Source organism: Mesoplodon mirus, assembly GCF_964341445.2.
Source record: "Mesoplodon mirus genome assembly, contig: HAP1_SCAFFOLD_568, whole genome shotgun sequence".
In the NCBI taxonomy this organism is placed as follows: domain Eukaryota; kingdom Metazoa; phylum Chordata; class Mammalia; order Artiodactyla; family Ziphiidae; genus Mesoplodon; species Mesoplodon mirus.
In genome coordinates this window covers 407570-431603 of record NW_028295444.1, presented here as the reverse complement: position 1 = coordinate 431603, position 24034 = coordinate 407570, and the positions used below count along the sequence as shown (strand labels likewise).

The following is a 24034-nucleotide window of genomic DNA, read 5'->3' as shown; positions in this document are numbered from 1 at the left end:
CAACTAGAGAGAGCCCGTTCACAGCAACAAACACCCAATGCGTCCAAAAATAAATAAATAAAGAAATTTACTGAAAAATTAAAAAACACAGATGGGGACTTTTCTGGTGGTCCTGCAGTTAAGATTTTGCCTTCCAGTGCAGGGGGTGTGGGTTCAATGCCTAGTGGTGGAGCTAAGATCCCACATGCCTCACAAATAAGAAACCAAAACATAAAACAGAAGCAATACTGTAACAAATTCAATAAAGACTTAAAAAAAAAACAACACAGAGAAAGACACTAGCAAAAAAGAAAATTGCAGGCCAGTATCTCTGATAAATATGGATGCAAAAATTCTCAACTGAATATTAGAAAACCGAATCTGACAGCACATAAGAGGATCATACACCATGATCGAATTTGAATCACCCCCGTGTCACAAAGTTGTTTCAACATATGCCAATCAATCAACATGATACACTCCATCAACAAAGGAAAAACACAAAACAAATGATCATCTCAATAGATGCCAAAAAAGCATTTGAGAAACTTCAACATCCATTCATGATAAAAACGCTTACCAAAATGGGTATAAAGGAAACATATCTCAACATAATAAAAGCTATTTATGACAAACCCACAGCCAATATAATATTCAATGCTCATGACAAAATATCAAAGAAGCACGGAAAAGTGATGGAGGAGATGGAGAAACTTCTCAGTGTGCAGGTGCAGGATCAACATCAGTGCTAAATCCTGCTCAGCTTATGGTGATTCAAGAGAAAGCTAAAAGCCTTTATGAAGACTTGAAGAAGAAACACGGGAAAGAATCAGAGGGCATATTTTTTAATGCCAGCCATGGCTGGTTTCATCGGTTCAAGAGTAGAGCCAACCTCAACAAGGTAAAAGTAAGTGGAGAGGCAGCAGGTGCAGATAGGGTAGCTGTCCAGGAACTTCCTGAAACACTTTGAGAAATTATTGATAATGGTGTGCATTTACCCAACCAGGTGTTTAATGTGGATGAGACACAACTGTACTGGAAGAGGATGCCAGACCGAAGTTACATCAGTAAGAAGGAAAAGTTGATGCCGGGCTGTAAAGCAGCAACAGATAGGCTAACTGTTGTTTGGTGGAAATTCTTCCAGTGATATGAAGCTGAAGGCTCTCTTAGTTCATCATTCAGAGAACCCAAGAACCCTTAAAAACATAGCCAATGACTCTCTTGCTATTGTGTGGAAGTGTAACCCCAAATCCTGGATTACACAGGCCACGTTCCAGGACTGGTTTTGCCAACACTTTATCCCAGATGTAGAGAAATATTGCTCGGAGAAGGACGTCCCAGAAAAACATTCTTTTGCTGCTTGACAATGCTCTGGGCCACGCCCCTTTCATGGATGACTTTTCCCAACATCAAAGTAGTGCATCTGTCACTGAATACTGCATTGCTCATCCATCCTATGGACCAGGAAGTTATAGCGACTTTCAAGAAATATTATTTATGTCACACTTTTTGTCAGGCAGTAAAGGTAAGTGAGAAATCAGGAAGAACCTAGGGACAATTTTGGAAGGACTATAACATCTACAAGGCCATAAAAAACATTGACTTTGCATGGTGTGAGTGTATGTTGGTCACCATGAATGGGGTTTGGAAGAACCTTTGCCCACAGTTTGTTCATGATGTTTGTGGATTTGAGAAGGCAGATCAGAAGTCTGAAGAGGTCTTCAGCAACGTAGTGACCCTCAGCGAGAAGCTGGAGCTAGATCTGCAAGAGGACGATTTCATTGAACTCCTTGCTGTGCAACATGAGGAGCTTACTGATGGAATTGGAGGCGCAGAGAAAGGATGAAGAGGGACAGGAGGAAGAAGAAGTAACTGAAGAACTGAAGAGATTCACGACACAGAAAATGCCAAGGGCATCTTCTAAATTTGAGGAGGCACTGTTAGTTTTTGAGGCACAGGGTTCGAACCCACAATGGTAACCAAAGGTGGCAGCAGCCATTCAGAACGCAAACCAGTGCTACCATGTCATCATCTATGATGAGAAGAAACGAGCTACGACCCAGACATCAATGGATCATTTTTTCAAGAGGGTAGATAGAATTAAATCCAGCAAGGAACCAGAACCTGTGTCATCAATGTCAGGTATGAGTGAAATTGGAGCTTGCCCCCTGTCTCCCACTGCTGATAATCCTTCACCTCTACCATCTCCCACCTCCTCTCCCTCCTCCAATCAGTAACTCTTCTCGCCTGTTCCCTCGATGCCAGCCCCGGTATCCCAGCTGTTGTACTGTATTACTGTACTTTTCAAGTCACTGTACTGTAAGACTAAAAATGTCTTCTTTGTTTTTGTGTTTGTTTCTTATATACTGTTTGTGTGAAAAGTATTATAAACCTATTATGGTACAATACCATATAGCCGACTGTGTAACCTGGGTACCTCGGCTAACTTTGTTGGACTTACAAACAAATTGGACTTACAAACGCACTCTTGGAACAGAACTTGTTCATACGTAGCGGACTTACAGTAAAAGCAAAAAAGAAACAGGAACTAATCAAACTTATAAGCTTTTGCACAGCAAAGGAAACCATAATCAAAATGAAAATACAACCTATGGGCTGGGAGAAAATATTAGCAAATGATGAGACTGACAACGGCTTAATTTACAAACTATACAAACAGCTCCTACAACTCAATAACAATAGAACAAATAACTCAATGGAAAAATGGGTAGAAGACCTAAATAAACATTTCTCTAAAGAAGACATACAGATAGCCAATAGGCACATGAAAAGATGCTCATCATCACTAATTATTAGAGAAATGCAAATCCAAATTACAATGAGGTATCACTTCACACTGATCAGAATGGCCATCATTAAAAAAAATCTACAATTAACAAATGCTGGATGGGGTATGGAGAAAAGGGAACCCTTCAGCACTGTTGGTGGCCATGTAAGTTGGTGCAGCCACTATGGAAAACAGTATGGAGGTTCCGCAAAAAAACTATAAAGAGAGTTGCCATATGATCTAGCAATCCCACTTCTGGACATATATCTAGACAAAATTATAATTCAAAAAATATATAAAACCCTATGTTCATAGAAGCACTATTTATAATAGCCAAGACATGGAAACAACCTAAATGTTCATTAAAAAATGAATGTATAAAGAAAGTGTGGTATACGTATACAATAGATATTACTCAGACATAAAAAAGAATGAAATAATGCCATTTGCAGCAACATGGATGGACATAGAGATAATGATACTAACTGAGGTAAGTCATAAAGAGAAAGACAAATACCATATAATATCACCTACATGTGGAATCGAAAACAGGACACAAGTGAACATGTCAGCAAAACAGAAACAAACACACAGATATAGAAAACAGAGTTGTGGTTGCCAAGGAGAGAGTGATGGAAAGATTGGGAGTTTTGGAATAGCAGAAGCAAACTATTCTACATAGGATGGACAAGCCACAAAGACCTACTGTACAGCAGAGGAAACTATATTTCGTATCCTGTGATAAACCATAATGGAAAAGAATATATATATATATATATATATATATATATATATATATATATATATATATATATATATATATGACTGAATCACTTTGCTGCACAGCAGAAATTAATACAATAATGTATAAAGGCTGCAGAGGGTGTGGAGAAAAGGGAACCCTCCTGCACTGTTGGTGGGAATGTAAACTGATACAGCCACTATGGAGAATATGGAGGTTCCTTAAAAGCTAAAAATAGAACTACCATATGACCCAGCAATCCCACTACTGAGCATATACCCGGAGAAAACCATAATTCAAAAAGATACATGTATCACAATATTCACTGTAGCACTACTTACAAGAGCCAGGACATAGAACCAACCTAAATGTCCATCGACAGATGAATATAGAAAGAAGATATGGCCTATATATATAATGGAGTATTACTCAGCCATAAAAAGGAATAAAACTGAGTTATTTGTAGTGAGGTGGTTGGACCTAGAGTCTGTCATACAGAGTGAAGTACGTCAGAAAGAGAAAAACAAATACTGTATGTGAACACATATATATGGAATTCAGAAAAATGGTACTGACGAACCTAGTGACAGGGCAGGAATAAAGACACAGATGTAGAGAACGGACTTCAGGACACAGGGCTGAAGGGGACACAGGGACGTAGTGAGAGAGTAGCACTGACATATATACACGACCAAATGTAAAAGAGCTAGTGGTAAGCTGCCGCATAGCACAGGGAGATCAGCTCGGTGCTTTATGTCCCCCACAGGGGTGGGATAGGGAGTCTGGGAGGGAGCCTCAAGACAGGGGGATATGGGGATATATGTATACATACAGGTGATTCACTTTGTTGTAAAGCAGAAACTAATACAGTGTTATAAAGCAATTATACTCTAATAAACATGTATTTTAAAATACCACAACGTTGTAAATCAACTACACTAGAAAATATTTCTTAAGTGAAAAAGATTTTTTGAATGTATGTTTTATTGTGTGTGTGTACCACAGGTTCAATATATATGAATTATGTCAAATTGATTACACTGTTTTTCAAAATAAAGAATTTTTGATATTCTACATCAGCTGCATAATATAAATGCAGAAAAACTATATTATTTTTTTCTAAAGTTCAGAAATACCCATTTTGCTCATTCAGTATACTATAAACCACTAACTGTTAAAAAGGGATTCATGACCTCTTTCTTCCAAAGAAATATTTCTGCACTCACACAAGTTTAATAGAATGTTCCACCATGAACTGGCTTCCCACCTTAGAGACACGAGATTTGCATCCTGAAATCTCTTTCTTGCAAAAATGTCCAATTAGCATCCTAGCATTACAGAAAAGAAATGCTTTTTGCCAGATCTCAAATTACATACAACTTTATCACGACATCATGTATGTTTTTTTTCCACACACACAGACTGCATTTTATTTTTACAAGAGAAAAATCAACTGACACCAAACATTGTAAATGGATGACCACAGCAAAAGCAACAATGATTGAAATTACCAAACATGAAACACACTCATACTATTGTCATAATATTGACATTCATTCCAGGAATCCTCCACAGCTCCTTTATTTTGCAGTGAAAGACACCATGTTTTTTTTTTGTTTTTTTTTTTTGTTTTGTTTTTTTTGCAGTACGTGGGCCTATCAGTGTTGTGGGCTCTCCCATTGTGGAGCATAGGCTCCGGACGTGCAGGCTCAGCGGCCATGGCTCACGGGCCTAGCCTCTTCGTGGCATGTGGGATCTTCCCGGACCGGGGCACGAACCCGTGTCCCCTGCATCGGCAGGCGGACTCTCAACCACTGCACCACCAGGGAAGCCTGACATCATATATATTTAAATTATCAGCACTCACCTGAGATCTTCAAAAATCAACAAAAACATAATTTTGTGCTCTCTTTCATTTATTCTGGTTCTAAGTGGTCATTTCTAAACGAAAGTATTTAAGTATGTTAACGTCATCTTATAACATCATATTTCAAATGACTACCGTCTCTCCAAAGATGCAATATGAGGAACTCATAATTAGGCTCTCCAAAGTTTTACTCTTTGAATCTGTATTACACTTCTGCTGAACTTCACACTGTTCATTATTCTCTGAGAATATTCTTTTTCTTGTATGCCCATCTCACATGCTCTTTCATTTCATGAAGTTTTTTCCTACAATTTTATGTCTAGTTTATTTCTGAGAAAATGCATTATTCCAGATTGATAATTATAGACACAAAGACTTCTATATAATTCCCTGAGAGTTTCAAAAACTCCTTTTTTTTTAAAATACCTAGATTCTGAAGCTCTCCACAAAGCATTACTAAAATTGCATTTACATAGTATCTACATATTACTCACACATTAATGCATTTACAATTGTATTACGCTTTATTGCTAATTTTGGAGCATAAATGTAGCTGTCTTATTTACCACCCTCTTGGAAATCACTTTAATATTTGCACTTAGGACTTGAAAGAGAATGGATAAATAAAAACCTGAAGAATATGCAAATACAATTTATATATTTCTCATAAAATTAGGTGATTATCTAACCTTCATCCAGAAAAAAGAAGAGCCCACATACTCTGCAGTCATGATACTCGAGAATGTGTGGTCTTCCAGCAGGAAAACATGCAGTAATCCACGTGGCAGAGTTTACCTGTGACCAGCTGGGGTTAGTGTCCTATGCATTCCTTACATGCAACATATCAGGAGTGGCCAAACTGAATTTGTCAGTTGTGGCAATAAGTATAATGAAGATTTGTAGCAGGTCATGCTCATACAACAACATTTTGCTCAATTCTGGTAGATCTAAATCTGTATCTGTTACCTTGTCTTTAACGAGGAAATGTCAGAACTGACTTACCAAAAAAAAGTGGTTTGTTGGTTTGTTTGTTTGTTTTAATTACAGTCACGGTGAGTAAGACATAGCTCAGAACAACTAATGTGACTTAGTGATTCTCTCATCAGGAAATGCAGTTTCTACTTCCCTGTTTATTCTCCACATCTTGTAGTAAGTTAAGTTTCAGTGAAAGATAAATCTACAGGGTGAAAAGAAAAGAAAACTTACATGTGTTGATAAGATCATTCTGACAGGTTTTACCACGTATGTCAGTGTTTCTGGTGATGGACACAAGCTAGAGCTCCCTACTCTGACATTTTCACTGATGTCATTCCCCTTGACCCTCAATTTGAAAGTGGATAAAAATGTTTTCTATGTTTTCTTCTTTAAGAAATTAAATAAAGAATGCTGTCTAGACATGATCCTCTAATGACTTTCAGTCAGTGGTCATCAAGAGAAGAAAAGCACAGAATCTCATCCCCACAGAGGGTGACATTCAGTCAGGTAAGAAAATTCTCCCCAAAATCAGAGCTTCATCTTTAACATTCAATCAAAGGCTTTCACAGGTTCTTCCTACTCTGCACTCAGCCTTACCATATGGGATTGGCTCTGAGAATCTCACACCAGATGACTGACAAACATGTCATAGTACACTGATCTGGGACCAGATCCTGCCTCTCTTAATGATCTCCCGCAGGGACACTGCAATATTCTGGGATATTTCCTGGAGCCCTCTACTCTATACAGGTACACTTCCAAGTAGAAACAGAAGCTTTGATTCTCACTGGGACCCCTGCTCTGTCCAACCAACCTCTCTAGAAATATGATGTTCTAATCTCTCCTGATTAGAACATTGCACGGTCTCTCACTGTGCTAATTTAGTAAAGGTAAAAGAAAAACAAGAAAGAGCAAACTATGCAGGGAGCAATATATAAGATTCCTTTACTTAATGTATTTATCTGATATACACAAATATTGAGAAATATAGATTCATTTCATAATGGTCAAGAAAAGAGGAGGAGGAACCTCCATGCCAACAGTATATATAAATTGGAATCAATCCTGCATAAGCTCCAGCTAAAGCTTAGCTACGAGGTACTAACTCTTCTCATAAAGAAGCAATAGTTCTCCATCATTTGAAGCACACTGAGGACTCAGACAGCTGGACGCTGAGGGTGTAGTCTCCTCACTCGAATTCTGTACCTGCATCACAGAGCAATGAAATATTCCCAAAGAATTATTAAGGATGAGGTGGGGAGCCAAAATAAAAAAGATGAAACCACAGTCTGCCCTACCATCCGTTCTGCTGGATATTACCACCATCTTGGCCCAGTATGACCTTCCCACTTTTCTCTGGGCCTCCCTACTTCCCACCTCCATCATCTCATTATATCTTACCTACACTTGGAAACGACTCTAGTTTTTCCACTGATCTTCATCAACAAGCAATCCAAATAGCAACTGTGTATATAACTCCTTAGAAACCTCAGGTATGACTCAGTAATACATGACCTTCGAAGTCAAAAGTTTTCCTAATTCCCTTTATTATTATTTTTTCCAATTTCCATGTACTTACACTCTCAGGACCTCCACTGTCCTCAGGTTCGTCTTCCCTGCAAGATCTGTCAACCTAGACATAGACTTAAGTACCACCTTCTAATTATCTCCTAGGGAATCCAGTTTTTAAAAAAGCCAGTTTTAAGCAAGCCTTATGGACTTTATTAAAGACTCTTAAAGATAACCCATGGGAGATAGCAGTACACCCACAGATATCTATTTAATACACCCTCAGAGTAATTTTTTTTCTTTTGTATAAAGTCTCTTCTGTCCAATGAAGACTCTCAGCTCTTCTTCTTCAACATATGCAGTGTCTCACCCTTCTGATTACTCTCTGCTGTATCCCAGGGCCACTCCCTTTCCTGATATTACATTCTTTCCCAATTTTGTATGTTAGTAACATCAAATAACATAAAGTATAACATGTTAATTATTATAAAGTGCACCGTTCAATGATATTAAATACATTCATATTATTGGGCGATCAACATCGCCATTTATCTTTCTAATTCTTTTCTACGTTTTAAAACTGTAACTCTATATCCTTTAAACATAACTTTCCTTTTTGTTCCATAACCACCTGAAAAGCATCATTACCCTCCCAATTTCTATGGTTTTGACTACACTAAGTACCCCATATAATTGAAATAAGTAGTTGCATTGTTATGACTCACTAAAAGTCACAAAAATGGCATATTTGGTAGCTAAATTTCCTCAGGATTCATCCATGTTGTAGCATATTCCTAGATCTTTTCCTTCTTAACACTGAATAATATTGTATTATATGGGTATACCACACTTTGCTTATCCAGGAACTAGTGGATGAACATTTAGGTTGCTTTCATATTTTAGCTACTGTGATTATTACTGCTCTATACACTGGAGTACAAATATTACTTTAAGAACCCAATTTCAATTCCTTTGGGTATACCTCATAGTAAAAATTTCCTGGATCATGTAGTAATTCTATTTTTCAATATCTGAAAAATTGTCATACTCTTTTGCAAAGCAGCTGTATCATTCTACATTCCCACTGACAGAGCACAAAGCTTCCAACTCCCTCACATCCTCACCAATACTTGTTTTCTGCTTGTGTATGTGTGTGTGTGTGCTTGTGTGTGTATGCATGCACACAAATATATAAACATGCATTTAATGATATGGAGCATCTATTCAAGTGCTTAGTCATTTGAACATCTTTTTGAAGAACCATCTCTTCAAGTCTTTTATCCATTTTTGAATCAGGGTGTTTGCTTCTTGTTGAGTTGTAGGAGTTCTCTGTATTTTCTGAATAGAAATCTCTTGTGATAGATGGCTTTCAAATATTTTCTCCCATCTTGTGGGTTGCCATTTTATTCTGTTTACATCCCTTTGATACACATTTTTTTAAATATGTACTGCAAATTGTTTATTTTTTTGTTAGCTGTACCTTTGTTGTTCCTTCGTTTCATATTGAGGAAATCACTGCCAAATACAATGTCATGAAGCTCTTCTCCTGTGTCTTCTTCTAAGACTTTTTATTTTATTAGGTCTTATATTTAGTTTTTTGATATGTTTTCATTAATTTTTGCATATGATGTTAGGTAAGGGTCCATCTTCCTTCTTTTGCATGTTGACAAGACTTCTCAGCATCATTTGTTGAAAATACTATCCTTTCTACTTTGAAAAGACTTGGCAACTTGTCAAAACCCATTTGGCCATATATCAGGGTTTATTTCTGGGTGTTCTATTCTATTGGTCTTCAATAAGGGAAAAAATAGTATAACCTATCCAGGTTGATGAAGAACATAAAGAAAGACCAGGACTGAGAATTAGGAGGGCAATATAAAAAAGCAGGGAGTAAAAGACAGTGTGAGAGAAGATCTTGTACTTGCAAGTTCATGGAAATATGATCATGTTAAATCACTAAACGCCTGACTTTGAACAATACCGTAAATGTGCTAGCAAGAAACGTAACACTTACCCATCTCTGGGAAATACAGTATGGGCAAAAAGATAAACTACACACAAATATATTAAAAAGGGAAGGGTTTTCATGGTGTGAGAATATTGTGGGATTTGAAATACAATTTACTTCTGTTCTACCCTTGTCTCTAAAATTTATCAAAGTGTATATACAAGCAATTCCAATTCTGGTAATGTGCTTGACAGGTTTAATATGAACTTCAGCAGACCAGTAAATGTACATTCATAGTAGGACTGTTCCCTAATCCAAAAAACAAAACACAAAACCTGGAAAGACTAGAGTTCACTTTGTCAACACACATACAGATGCAGCGATGGTTAACGGTCCAAAAAAAGAAGGTGAGCATGGGTGCAAGAGGTTAATCCCCAGTCTGGTGTGGGTTGCAGAGTTTGAGGGTAAAACCGGTAGAAAATGCTTTTGTTCTACCCTTGATTTTTGAGGTATGGAAATTCACAGGTCACTACCTTCATTTCAAAATGAATGAATGCACTATTCAATTTTTTTTAAAACAGGAGAAGTAGACATGAGTGATAATAAATTTTAAACTGTCGCTAGTCAAATAAGATACTAAGAAAAATTAAATCATATGATTTAAGAATGAAGTGGAGAGATGGTCTAAGATGGTAGCATTCAAAGACCCAGAGCTTGATGCCTCTCATGGGCACACCAAAGTCACAACTGTTTACAGAACAGCAATTGATGAAAAAGGCCGGGACCTACCATAAAAGATGTTTTAGAGCTAAAGATATAAGGGAGGCACCTCGGCAAGACAGGAAGGAAGGGCAAAATCTCAACAGAGTCAAGACCCATCCCCCCAGGTGGGTGGCCCACAGATGGGAGAATAATTACAATTTCTGAGGTGCACCCAGGTGGCAAGGGGTATGAACCCAACATCAGGCTCCCAAGCCCAGGGACCCTGTGCTGGAAAGAAGGGTTCCTAGAAAGTTGGGCTTTGAAGACCAGTGGTGCTTATTTTCCAGAGAGCCAGAGGGTTGTGGGAAATAGAGATTCCACACTTAAAAGATGCTCACAGGGTTTCCCTGGTGGCTCAGTGGTTGAGAGTCCACCTGCTGATGCAGGGGACACGGGTTCGTGCCCCGTTCCGGGAGGATCCCACATGCCGCGGGGCGGCTGGGCCCATGACCCATGGCCGCTGAGCCTGCACGTCCGGAGCCTGTGCTCCGCAACGGGAGAGGCCACAGCAGTGAGAGGCCCGCATACTGCAAAAAAAAAAAAAAAAAAAAAAAAAAAAGCTCACAAAATCCCACATGACCCGAGAATCAGAACAGAAGCAGTCATTTGAACGGATCCTGGGTCACACCTACCTCCTGATCTTGGAGAGTCTCCCAGAGAGTCCAGAGGCAACTACAGCACAGCCTCAGGGACATAGACACTGGCAGCAGCCACTTGGGGGAGCTCCTTCTACCTCGTGGCCAATGGTACCAGCAAGCATAATTTCAGAGTCCTCCCTCTATCTTTTTAGCCTCAGGGTCTAGCCCTACCCATTTCCACCAGACTATAGACACAAGTACTAGGATGCTGCAGGCCAAGCAACTGACTGAGCAGGGGCATAGCCCCATCCACCAGCAAACAGGCTGCTTTCAGACTCTCTCAATGCACAGCTGCCGCTGGACATGGGCCCAGCAACCAAAAGCCCCAGGACCAGCCTCCACACCTAAGTGGAGAGGCACCAGCCCCAGAGTCCTTGGCCCCTCTGACAAGTGAGCCTGCTCTGGCCTTGGAATCAGTCTCACCGTCGGCAGGTGATTACTGCACAGGGACTGGATGGAGTTTGGACCTACCCAACAGCAAATCTGCTCTAGCAGTGGGATCAGCCTCATACACCAACAGGCACACACCAGCTCCAGGAATACCACAGCCCAGCAGCCTGTGTGACCAGAACACTCACTTGCAGGCCAGAAGCAGCCATGGACTCACTTGGGTCTTGACCCTGCCCATCAGAATGACAGCACAAGATTAGGGATATCCCAGACCCTGCAGATAGCTGTGTGAGGAACAGTGATCCAACACCAACTCTGAGACTCCTGGGCCCTGCAGCCAGAACTCAGGACCTGTGTCTTCCTCCCAGTAGCCAGCATCACCCCAGTGACTGGGCACTAGTCCTGATACCACCTGGACTGCAATTCTACCCATAAGTGAACCAGCACTAGATTTAGTGTCCCACAGAGTCGTGCAGCCAACTGCCTTATGATTTAGCCTCACCAAGCAGCACAGACAGCCTCCATACAAGGCAGAGTCTGTCAAACAAGCAGTCTGGGGGCAGCCAAGCCTACCAGACCACCCACAGTAGTCAGCCCACCACAATAGAAGAGCCCAAGTAGCCAACATAGGGGGTACACCTAGAACATATAGTTCTAGTGACCAGGGGACAGTGGGCTTCTGGGACACATAGGACCTCTCCTACAAAAGGCCACTTCTAGAAGGTCAGGAAATGTAACGAACCTACTACATACATAGCAATAAAAACAGCAAGTTAAGAAAAATGAGGTGACACTGAAACACGATCCAAATGAAGGAACAAGATAAGAACTCAGAAGAAGATCTAAGTGAAGTGGAGGTAGCCAATCTCCTCAAAAAATACTTCAAGGTAATGACTATAAAGATGATCAAAGAACTCAGGAGAAGAATGGACGACCAGAGCAAGAAGGTAGAATTTTTTAAAAAAGAGAGCACTAAAGAACAAAAACAGAGATGAGGAATACAATAACTGAAATGAAAAATACACTAAAAGGAAACTACTGTAGACTAAATGACACAGAGGAATGAATCAGAAAACTGAAGAACAGAGTACTGGCAATCACTGAAGATGAACTGTAAAACAATAGATTAAAATGAAATGAAGAAAGTTGAACAGACATGTGAAACATCAAGTGTACTAATATTTGCATTATACTGGTCCCAGAAGCAAAAAGGAAAGAGAAAGCAGTGTAGAGCATACCTGAAGACATAAGAGCTGAAAACTTCCATAACCTGGGAAAGAAAACAGACATCCAAGTCCAGTAAACACAGTAAGGCCAAAACAGGATCAACCCAAAGAGGACCACACCAAGACTCATTGTAATTAAAATGGCAAAAAAATAAAGATAAAAAGACACTATTAAAAGGAGCAAAGGAAAAGCAACAAGTTACAAACAGGCGAACTTGCATTAAGTTATCAGCTGACTTTTCAGGATAACCTCTGCATGCCAGAAGGGAGTGGCATGGTATATTTAAAGTCATGAAAGGGAAAAGCCTATAACCAAAAATACTCTACCCAGCAAGGCTCTCCTTCAGATTTGATGGTGAGATCTAAAGTTTTACAGAGAAGCAAAACTAAAAGAGCACAGCATCGCCAAACCAGTTTTATGAGAAATCTTACAGGGGCTTTTCTCAGTGAAAAAGAAAAGGCCACGACTGAAACATAAAAATTAGAAAAGGAAACTTACTAAAGGAAAAACCTCATTGGATAAGGCAAATATTCAACAAAGACAGTAAATGAACCACGTACACAGCTAATAGGAAGGATGAAAGAAAACAGTAATAAAATCATCTGTATTCACAATAAGAAGTTAAGGGACACACAAAACAAGTAGATGTAAAATATAAGGTCAAATTCAGTAACTGTGGGGGAGCAGAGTAACAATGCAGGGTTGTTAGTGTCCACGTGAAATTAAGAGCTCAGCAACTGAAATAATCACACACACACACACACACACAACTGAAAGAAATCCAAACATCATATTAAAGATAGTCCTCACATCACAGATGAATAAAAGGGGAAGAAAGGAACAGTGAAGAAATTAAAGAGGGATTCTAAAAATACCCAAGAGAAATGAAAATGAACACACAGTGATCCAAAGTCTATGGGACACAGCCAACGCAGTTCACAGGGGGAAGTTATAGTGATACAAGCTTATTCTTAGGAAACAAGAAAAATATCAAATAAACAACCTAACATTACACCTGAAGGAATTAGAAAAAGAAGAAAAAAACAAAACTCAAAGCTGTCAGAAAGAAAAAAATTAAGAAAACAATACCATAGGCAATCACACTAAAAATAATAAGATACCTAAGAACAAACACACCTAAGCAGGTAAAAGACATGTACTCAGAAATGTATCAGCCATTGGTGAAAGAAGTTGAAGGCAACAGAAAAAGATGAGAAAATATAGCAGGTGCATGGACTGGAAGAATTAATACTGTTAAAATAACCATACTGCCAAAGACAATCTACAGATTTAATGCAATCCCTATCAGAATACCAAAGCATTTTCATAGAACTTGAAAAAGTAATTTTAAAATTTGTATAGAAACACAAAGACCCCAAATAGCCAAACAATCTTGAGAAAGAACAGAGCTGGAGGCATCAGGCACCTTTACTTCAGATTATACTGCAAAGCGACAGTAATCAAAGAGCATTGGACCGGAGCAAAAACAGACACAAAGATCACTGGAATAGAATAGAGATCCCAGAAATAAGCCCACACATGTATATTTAATTGATTTATGACAAAGCAGGCAATATGGAGAAAGAACTGTCTCTTCAATAAGTGGTACCAGGAAAACTGGTCAGCTACATGGAAAAGAATAAAATTAGAGTATTTTAGCACACCGTATATAAAATAAACGCAAAAGTGAATAAAGACCTAAATGTAGGACCATAAAACCCCGAGAGGAAAATACAGAACATTCTTCAACATAAATGATAGCAACAGTTTTGCGTTCAGTCTACTAAGACAAATGAAACAAAAGCAAAAATAAACAAATGGGACTTCACTATACTTAAAAGATTTTGCACAGCAAAGGAAACCAAAGACAAAATGAAAAGACAACCTGCTGAAGGAGAGACAATATTTGCACATGATAAGAGGTTAACACCAAAAAGATGACCAAGCAAGGGTTCATATCTAAACTACAGAAACAGCACATACAACTCAATATCAGAACTGCACCCAAAATATTTTTTTAAAAAATGAGAAGACCTAAATAGACATTTTTCCAAGGAAAAAATACAGATAGACAGCCAGAATGCACAAAGATGCTAAACATAGCTAATCGGCAATAAAATGCAAATCAAAACTATGAGATATATCACCTCAGTCTTGTCAGAATGGCTGTCATCAAAAAGGTCACAAATAACAAAGGTTAGTGAGGATGTGGAGAAAGGGAAACTCTTGTAAACTCTTGATGTGAATGTGAAGTAGTGCAGCTACTGTGGAAAGAAGAATGGAGGTTCCACAAAAAACTAAAAATAGAACTACCATAATATCCAGCAATTTCCCTCTTGGGTATATCAGAAGAAAACAAAAACACTATTTAAAAAAAAAAATAACTGCACACCAATGTTCATAACAGCGTTATTTGCCATAGCCAAGATATAGAGTCAAACTAAGTGTTCATCGGTAGGTTAGGGGATAAAAAATGATATTTATGATGACTTCAGCAAAAAAGGAAATGTTGCTATTTGCAAGAACATGGATGGACTTGGAGGGTATTGTGCTTAGTAAAATAAGCCGCAGAGAAAACAAGCCTGGTAGGTTATCACTTACACGTGGCATCTAAAACATTGAATACAACAACAACAATGAAACAGACTCACAGATTAAAGAACAGACTAGTGGTTACCAGCAGCGAGAGACAGGGCGGAGCAGCAAAATAGTGGTAGGAGGTTCTGAGGAAGAATCCACTATGTGTAAAATCAATCATCTACAGTGACGTTCTGCATAGCATGGGGAATAGAGCCACTCTTTTATAATAAGTATAAATGGAGAAGAACCCAAACATTTATGAGTCACCATGTTGTACCTCTGAAACTAATATAATAATGCAAATTAACTATAGATCAATAAAATATAAAGTAAGAAACAATAAAGGGGAGACAGATTATTAGATAGAAATCAATTAAATAAACACAAGTTTCGGAAATCAAGGAATTAAAAAACAACATGTAAGACAACATTGGCCTTTAAAGTGTACGATCTATTCATTTAAAAGAAATCATTTAAGTGGTGAAAAATGGTACCCATTCTCACAATTTTGTATATCTAGGATAAATTATTATCTACAAAAATATGTTACAAATATTCACTCAAAAAGAAAGAGAAAATTTGGATTAACCTATTTTAGTATACAAATTTAATATCAAAGTCTCTATGTGACATTGATGTGAATAAGTTCTGTTAACCACTTCTAGTTTCTTTGTGATGTAAAATCTTTTAAAGCATAAAAATCAGCCTTTCTACATCATTCCATTAGACATACATAGAAGTTAAAAGAAATGAGAAGACAGAAAAATCAACCAGGAAGGTGAATTTACTGAGAAACAGCCATTCGTTCTCCCTCCTCCTTTGCTTTTCCTCCTTTTCCAGGTCTCTTTCGGTTCCAATCAAGAGAAGTCTTGAGAATTCTGAGAATATTTCTTTGAGGGCTTCAAACCACCATACCTATGTCCTCTGCCACAACTACACACACGGGAACAAAAATAAACCTCTGCTATCTACTCATGTAGGAGAGATTCATGCAAAATAAACTCCTACATGGAGACCAACAGGTGAGTTTTCTACCTGTTCTTTATAATGTCCTTCCATTATAGTAAATCCCACACATTATGAGGCAGAAGGGGTTATGTGAGCTCTTCCTTGAAGTCAAAAACCTTGCATTCATTTCAAGTACCTGGTGATCATAGGGTACAGCCAGGGAAGGTGCCATCACCCTCGGGGGGTGGGGGGGTGGGCGGTGAATGGGCTTCCGCAACCATGCACCTCCTGATGAACAGATTCTGAAGAAACAAAGGGCGGTCACACCGCAGCCAGCCTGTCAGACTGTCGGGCCACTGGGCAACCCCACCAGTCTGGAAGTGCCCCATAAGTTGCTCAAAGCAAAACTCTGCCCCCCCGTGAAGCCAGGCAATTTGGGCCAGAGAGTCAGAGGAGACCGGTAATCAACTCCTCCTCTCTGCTCACCTCCTTGGGGTTACAGCAACCCCACCTCCAAACCCAACTCTGATCCTGGAGTGCCAAGGTGGGAGCGCAGGTGGGTTCTGCCGGTGCTTCAGCGCCTTCTGGGAAGCCCCCTAGTTTGAATATGATTTGAGTTTGATCCTGAGAAACCATCAGAACTTCCCACCAGAGATAAATGAGGAGATTCTGGCCTTTATTAGTACGCACGGTGAACCCGGTTGCCCTGGCTGTACTTGCCAACCCTCCTATTTTACGCACCTATGTTTATCCACCTTCCTCCCTGTGAGTACCTTTGACTAACCCTGAGCTCAGACTCCTGACCTATTACAGTGACTTTTTCAGTCTTTCTTTAAAAATGTACAGGTAGGGCTTCTCTGGTGGCGCAGTGGTTCAGAGTCCGCCTGCAATGCGGGGGACACAGGTTCATGCCCCAGTACGGGAGGATCCCACATGCCGCGGAGCGGCTAGGCCCATGAGCCATGGCCGCTGAGCCTGTGCGTCCGGAGCCTGTGCTCCACGATGAGAGAAACCACAACAGTGAGCGGCCCGCGTACCGCAAAAAAAAAAAAAAAAAAAAAAAAAAGACAGGTAATAAAATGAATTTAACCTAGAAGCAGCAGCTCAGTAAGGGAAATAAAATCATCAGAAGTTATCTAATCACAGCCACAGCCATCCAGGGCCCTGTCTTATCTGCTGGGGCATAAGAATGGGACCTTCCTAAACCTGAAGGGCATCCAATCAAATAAGTTGATTATGCTCACCTCTGGCTCTTGGAGGGATTGCTAGGCAGTCTACCCAGGGTATACTGACTGCAAAACACGGTCATGGTTTTGAAACACCTATGCTCCAGAAAAGATTTTTGCGGTGCATGGGGAAGGTTTCTTTTTGACATCAAGCAAAAAATAAGTCACCAAGCCCTTTGAGCACAGGGCTTCTTAAGAGGGAAGTAGAAGGAAGGAATGGGCAGAAAACATGATCTCCTCGGAAGTGCAGGGCGTTTTTCCAAAAGAGTAGGATTTAGTCTCAGTTTAAGGAGAACACCTTTAAATAGCTGGGACAGCTCCAAACTGCAGTTTAGGGAACGAGTGCTCCAAAAGAACAGTGCTTTACAAGTCCTGGCCAGGCAGCAAGAGGATGAAGAGTTGGTTTTGCATAGTTTTGAATGCAGGAGTAAAGAAACCGAGGCATCTCTGACTAAAAGGGCCTGAGATCCTATGGCATCAGTGGGTCAGTCAGTTGCAGGGGGCAGGGGGTGTGGGGGGCGATATTTCTCTCTCAACATCTCCCAGGGCAGCCACCCCTCCCAACCCCACCCGCCTACTCCCTTCACCCTTCCTCCCTCCACTGTTGGGTCCCCAGGGACAGCACTTCTTAAGCTGGAGCGCTCAAGCACCATCTCTGCAGTCTGGATTCTTCCTGGAGCCTGGCAAGTTCTGGGACAGGAAGCCAGGTCTGCAAGGCCGCTGGGGTGCAGTCAGCCCTGGAGGTCTGGAGGGGAAATGGAGCCCTGAAGCCCACCCACGTCCTTGAAGCCGAGGGAGGAACACATCCTTCTAACAGTACTTCTCAGGGGTCAGCATGCTCCCTACCCGATGGTGATCCATACTCACTTGAGGCAACAAGGACTGCCTCTAACCGGCCCCCTCGATTGCGCCTTAAGGGTCCTCGCACATGTGTGATAGCGCAGGCCCTGGATCTCTTTAGTCAGCCTAGGCCAGTGCTGCCGGGGTCCCTCCAGTCCCATCCCCCAGCCCCTCCCTCTGGGACTGTATCTAATAGAAGAAAGAGCACAGAGGAATTGGCTAAATCAAGGGACCGGGGAGCCTGGGTATGAGTTTGAAGACCGAGAACCTAAGGCACAATTACATATTATTGGAGACTCTTGTGGGGTGTGTGGGGTGAGGTTAGGAGGCTGAGAGGCTGAGTCGACCTGGTGAGTCCAGCCCCAGGACACCACACAGCCCCATCCCCCCTTCCCTGCCATCAGACAAGGGGTGCCGCAACTCCAGCCGGGACTCTGCACTTCCCCCTCCCTGATTCTCCTCCAGAAGAGCAGGTGGTCCCGCTCTGAGGGCAGCGGCAAGACAACGGACCAAGTCCCCCCGCACTAAGGCACTCCTGGAAGCTCTTCCTGCACAGCAGTGCCGGCTTGGAGCAAACACGAGCACCGCCAAAGTTGGTCTCGTCCTGCAGCGGAGGGACGCAGGGTTTAAGCCAGCTGCCCTGGCTTTAAAGCAATCAGCCCCCCCTTTAGGTCAGGTGACCCGACTTTAAATCACTGTGTGCCCCTCGAGCCTGCAACTTCAAAAGTTGGGAACTTCACTTTGATCCCAGCACCTCACATAGCTGAAGGCACACTAGTCACCCCCAAGCCTGGCTTAGAGGCAGGATATAAGGTAATGGGATGGGCGTGCACTCATGGTGATGAGGGTGCACTTCATGTACCAGAAGGGTCCAGGCACCCTGGGGTACAGCTACCAGTGCACGGTACAGCAGCTCCCTGGCAAAGCTGGTGAGGCCCAGGGAGAGCAGGCACACCCATGCGTGCAGAGGTTCCAGGACGGGAGCTGGGGCACAGCCAGCCGGGAGGGTGTGAAAGTGGAGGATCTGAGCCTTTTGAGAAAGGCAGACACAGAGGATGGATGAGAAACAAAGACCAGATGAAATATGGATTTGAAAAACACACCCTGCTCTTGAAATTGGGGTGGGGGGCACCCCAGACTTGAGACTTCTTACTCCCCAGTACCTAGTGCTTTGGCCTTTGCCCAATTACTTATAAAATTTACTGATAATATCTAACCCATAGAATACCGCATTTGTAGTGGTATTGCATGTTAATGTTTCTATAGTGGAAAAATCTTTTCTACAAGAAACATGTACACTATCTGAAATCAATTAAAACCCCTCTTTATAAAGTACTATATTGGACTTCCCTGGTGGCGCAGTGGTTAAGAATATGCCTGCCAACGCAGGGGACATGGGTTCGAGCCCTGGTCAGGGAAGATCTCACATGCTGCGGAGCAGCTATGCCCATGCGCCACAACTAGTGAACCTGCAGGCCACAACTACTGAAGCCCGTGGGCCTAGAGCCAGTGTTCCACAACAAGCGCAGCAAGAGAAGCCACTGCAATGAGAAGCCCGCGCACCACAACAAAGAGTAGCCCCCGCTCGCCGCAACTGGAGAAAGCCCACGCACAGCAATGAAGACCCAACACAGCCAAAAATTAATTAATTAATTAATTAATTTTTAAAAGTACTATATCCTTCTGTACAACTTCTCTGGGAAGCACAGAGATGGCGTGGGAGAGTGAGAAAGACCAATATTTACTGCACATCTCTCATGCAGGTGCTCTGCTGGCTCAGATACATTTATCCCCACTTTACAAAGGAGGAAATAAGCTCAGAGAGGTTTAGTAATTTTCCCAAAGCCAAACAGCTATTGAGTGGCAGAACCAAGATCTGAACCAAGTCTGTTACCTCCAAAGCCTAAGTCCTCATCACAACAAAACTCAATTAATATTTACATTTATCGAATTACATTGCAGCCTGGGGAGTTCTTGGCACAATCCTGAATAAGAGTGAGAAAGAAAGAAATAGCATTGTTCCTACAGTCAACCAAAATTTTTGGAGCAGCGGCTAGATGCCTGGTCCTTTTTGGGGTTCAGCAGTGATCACGACAGGAAAAGTCGTGCTTTCATGAACCATGTAGTGGGGAGGAGAGACGGGTGCAACTTGGGTGAGGGATTTCACCTTGCTGGGCCTCTGTTTTCTCATCTGGAAAATGGGATGGGTGTTCCTCATTTTCTGGGATTGTCCGGCTGGACATTCTCTGATTCCATAAGAAGCATTTGTTTTCCTGTTTCTTTAAAATTCATTCAAGCCATGAGCCATGATGCATGTTGTTAGCTGCTCCCCAAATCACTCTTCCCCACCCTTTTCCTGTGATCAGGTCTTTCCCCAAACATGACTCACAATCAGTCAAGTCACAGAACCTAAGGGGCACCCAGCAGAAAAATTCCAACCCTTGCTTCTCAGGAGCTCTGCGGTCTACCTGCCAGGTAAACTTAACTCACCTGGGACAAGGTGGCCATCCCTGGTTTCACATCAACATGATCTCAGGCACAAACCTCCTTTTTTTCCATTTGGTCTTTAAGTTACTTGTTGAAACAACTGTACAAATATGACAAAGGTATAAAATCAGGCATCTTCTGCCCCCAGCGCCTACTAATACATGATGTTCTGCCACTTTAATGATAAAGATAGAACATTTCAACATTCTGCTGCCCTCATTATTTGTCATTTTTGTTGATATTTCTATTGAATACATCTTTCAATATTTTAACAATGGAACATTTATTTAGGTTGCTCCAGACCCAGCCTTTAGTGGTAAGGGATTTGTTGTCATATTTCTATTATGTTTCCTTTAAAAACCATTATCCTATTTAAATGGATTAAGTCAATTCTATAGGCATTTATCTTATGATATTCATGAAGTTAATCCATAGAGGGCAGTGGTACAATTGATCGCACTTGAGAACCTCTAGTAACACAGTTAAGTTTACATATTATCTACATGTAAACCGAAGTACATGCCGAGTGAGATTCTCCTACCCTTTTCACTCTGTGCCCCTCAAGCCTGTGAGAAATGGAATATTTCTTGCCATCTCAGTAAACAAAGGATATCACAGTCATCAGCCCTTGCAGCCCTCCAGTGTGAGCCGCGAGCCCTGAGGATCTCAGGATATGCAAATACAGAATGCAGGCCCCAGAGCGCTGAGGTGCATATGAAAGGAAGGAATTCAGGGAGCCCAGACTCTGGCATCTCCGCAAACAAAGAAAAGCGCCGCATTCCTCACGTTGGGAGAGCCGGTTTGCCTTAGTTAACAATCACCTGCTGATGGTCCCCATTACCTGCGCCAGTGCCCTGCCCTGTCCCCTCCCCCCGGTCCTTTAGCTCAGGGAGGAAGGAGGGCAGAGGGACTCCGCTGAATAAGGGGCCTGCGAGCCTCGGGAGGAGTTTTTAGCCGCCTTCCCCGCAGTCGGGGGGAGGCGCGCTGACGCTGCAGCCGGGCCCTGCGCCTCCCTTGCCCCGTTTCCCCTCAGGACACTCAGGCCGACCCCCTCCCCACGCCCCCCAGGCCCCGCGAGCCAGGCCGAGGGCAGGGGCGAGAGGAGGGACCGAAGTTCCCCGGAACCAAACGCTGGGGGCCGCCCTTTCTGCACAGCAGCGGCGGGTGGTAGCGAACCCCTGCCCCTCAGAAGCTGGTCTTGCCCTGCCGCCCGGGCACCTGACCAGGCGGAGGGTCGGCGCCCGCTTACCCGGCCCGCCGTCCGCACGACTGTCGCGGCTTCGGCCTCCGGGGCCCCTCCAGAGCCGGCAGCGTCAGTGAGGCCGCCCTCGCCGCGGGCTCCGGGGCAGTTCCGTGAAGGCGGAGGGAAGAGACCCCGAGCCGGGAGCTCCAGCTCTGCGGAAACGCGGGCTCCGTTCTGGGCGCAGCGGGTGGGACCGCTCTGCCCTGAGGCCTTCTGGGAGGGACGGAGGCCCCGGGGGAGGGAGCCGCCAGAAGCGCAGGGCCCCGTCGGGGGTCCTGGAGGGGCGGCTCGGCCTGAGGGCCCCGCCCACTGTGACCGCAGCCCAGGCATTTTTCCTGGAGTCCTACACTACAAAGTTAGAAAGATACACGGTCTATAGTAAATATTCACAAATGATTGTTGCTGCTGTGCTTACTATCCTATTAAAGGTGTAAAATCCATAAAACACTTTAAGTTCAAAATTAAATATGAATTTTTACCTTTCTAATTATGTCTCTGCTATTCACAATTGTCGTTAATGAATCAGAGACTGTGGCATCACTAGTTAAAAGTGAGCTTGTTAAAAAAATAGAACTCAGGCCCACCGGACCTACTGAATCACAATCTGAACTTTTACAATCTCCCCAGTGTCCTTGTGTACCCATGAATAGTTGAAAGGTACATTTCTACCTCGACACGTCTTTTCTGTCTGAGAAATACACACATTTTATCCAATTTGATATAAATAAAACACTCAAAAATGCATATGCCTGTGTTGAAACCATCATTTTATCATTTCTTTTCCAGATAAGTATAGTCTCTATACTGGTTTTGTGGATCACATGCCACACTCTTTTCTTGTAGTTAGAAATAAGATAGAGAAACTTATTTTGTAAAAAAAAAAAAAATATATATATATATATATATATATATATATATATATATTAGTGAGTAATTGAAGACACTCTTCTAAATTAAAACCAGTTCTCTTAACTTGCTCTTTTCTTCTTGGGTCACATTATGAACTCTTCCCGTGGCCACACGGTATGTGTACTTTTAATTTCAGGGACCGCTGACATTCCAGGATATGGCCATAGTTTTCTCTCAAGAGGACAGGCAATGCCTGGACCAAGATCAGTGGGAACTGTCCAGGTATGTGATGTTAGACAAGTATAGGAACCTGCTCTCCTCGGGTGAGGATACCTTCCTTCCAGAATTCCTTATCCAACCACAGGGTTTAGAGTCCTTCATTTGTAGAATGTCTCCTGGAATCTTCTGCTTCCTACAATAGGGTTCCAGATTGCAACGTTTCAGGAAAGATTGGGAGTTTGTGGGTATAATTTATCTTATTCTTTTAACATTGCAGCCTCCCTCAGCCACATAGCACAGGGAGACTAGCTCGGTGCTTTGTGACCACCTAGAGGGGTGGGATAGGGAGGGTGGGAGGCAGGGAGATGCAAGAGGGAAGAAATATGGGAACATATGCTTATGTATAACTGACTCACTTTGTTATAAAGCAGAAAATAACATATCATTGTAAAGGAATTATACTCCAATAAAGATGTTAAAAAATAATAAAAATAATAAAATAAAATTGCAGCCTCCCTTTTAATATACTTTGTAACTGCTTGGGCTGTGTCTATATGAACTGTGTACTATATGCTTCTGTTACAGTCCTTACAATATTTTATTGTCTTATTTTCTGTAACAATTCTCCATGGATTCTTTGGGCTTAAAGTATACTAAAAGGGAGACTGCGATTCTGGGACTTCCCTGGTGATGAAGTGGTTAAGAATTCGCCTGCCAATGCAGGGGACACGGGTTCGATCTCTGGTCTGGGAAGATCCCACTTGCCACAGAGCAACTAAGCCAGTGGGCTACAACTACTGAGCCTGTGTGCCACAAC

The 24034-nt window shown here is 42.0% G+C and overlaps 1 long non-coding RNA gene across 1 annotated transcript; it reads right to left on the bottom strand.

Moving 5' to 3' along the window:
* Nucleotides 1-7348: 7348 nt before the first annotated feature.
* On the bottom strand, nt 7349-22341 carry LOC309797485. Its single transcript, XR_014292658.1, has 3 exons — nt 22156-22341; nt 20910-21006; nt 7349-7557 (listed from the first exon to the last, which is right to left on the bottom strand). It is a non-coding gene; the product is annotated as an uncharacterized lncRNA (long non-coding RNA).
* Between the last annotated feature and the right edge of the window lie 1693 nt (nt 22342-24034).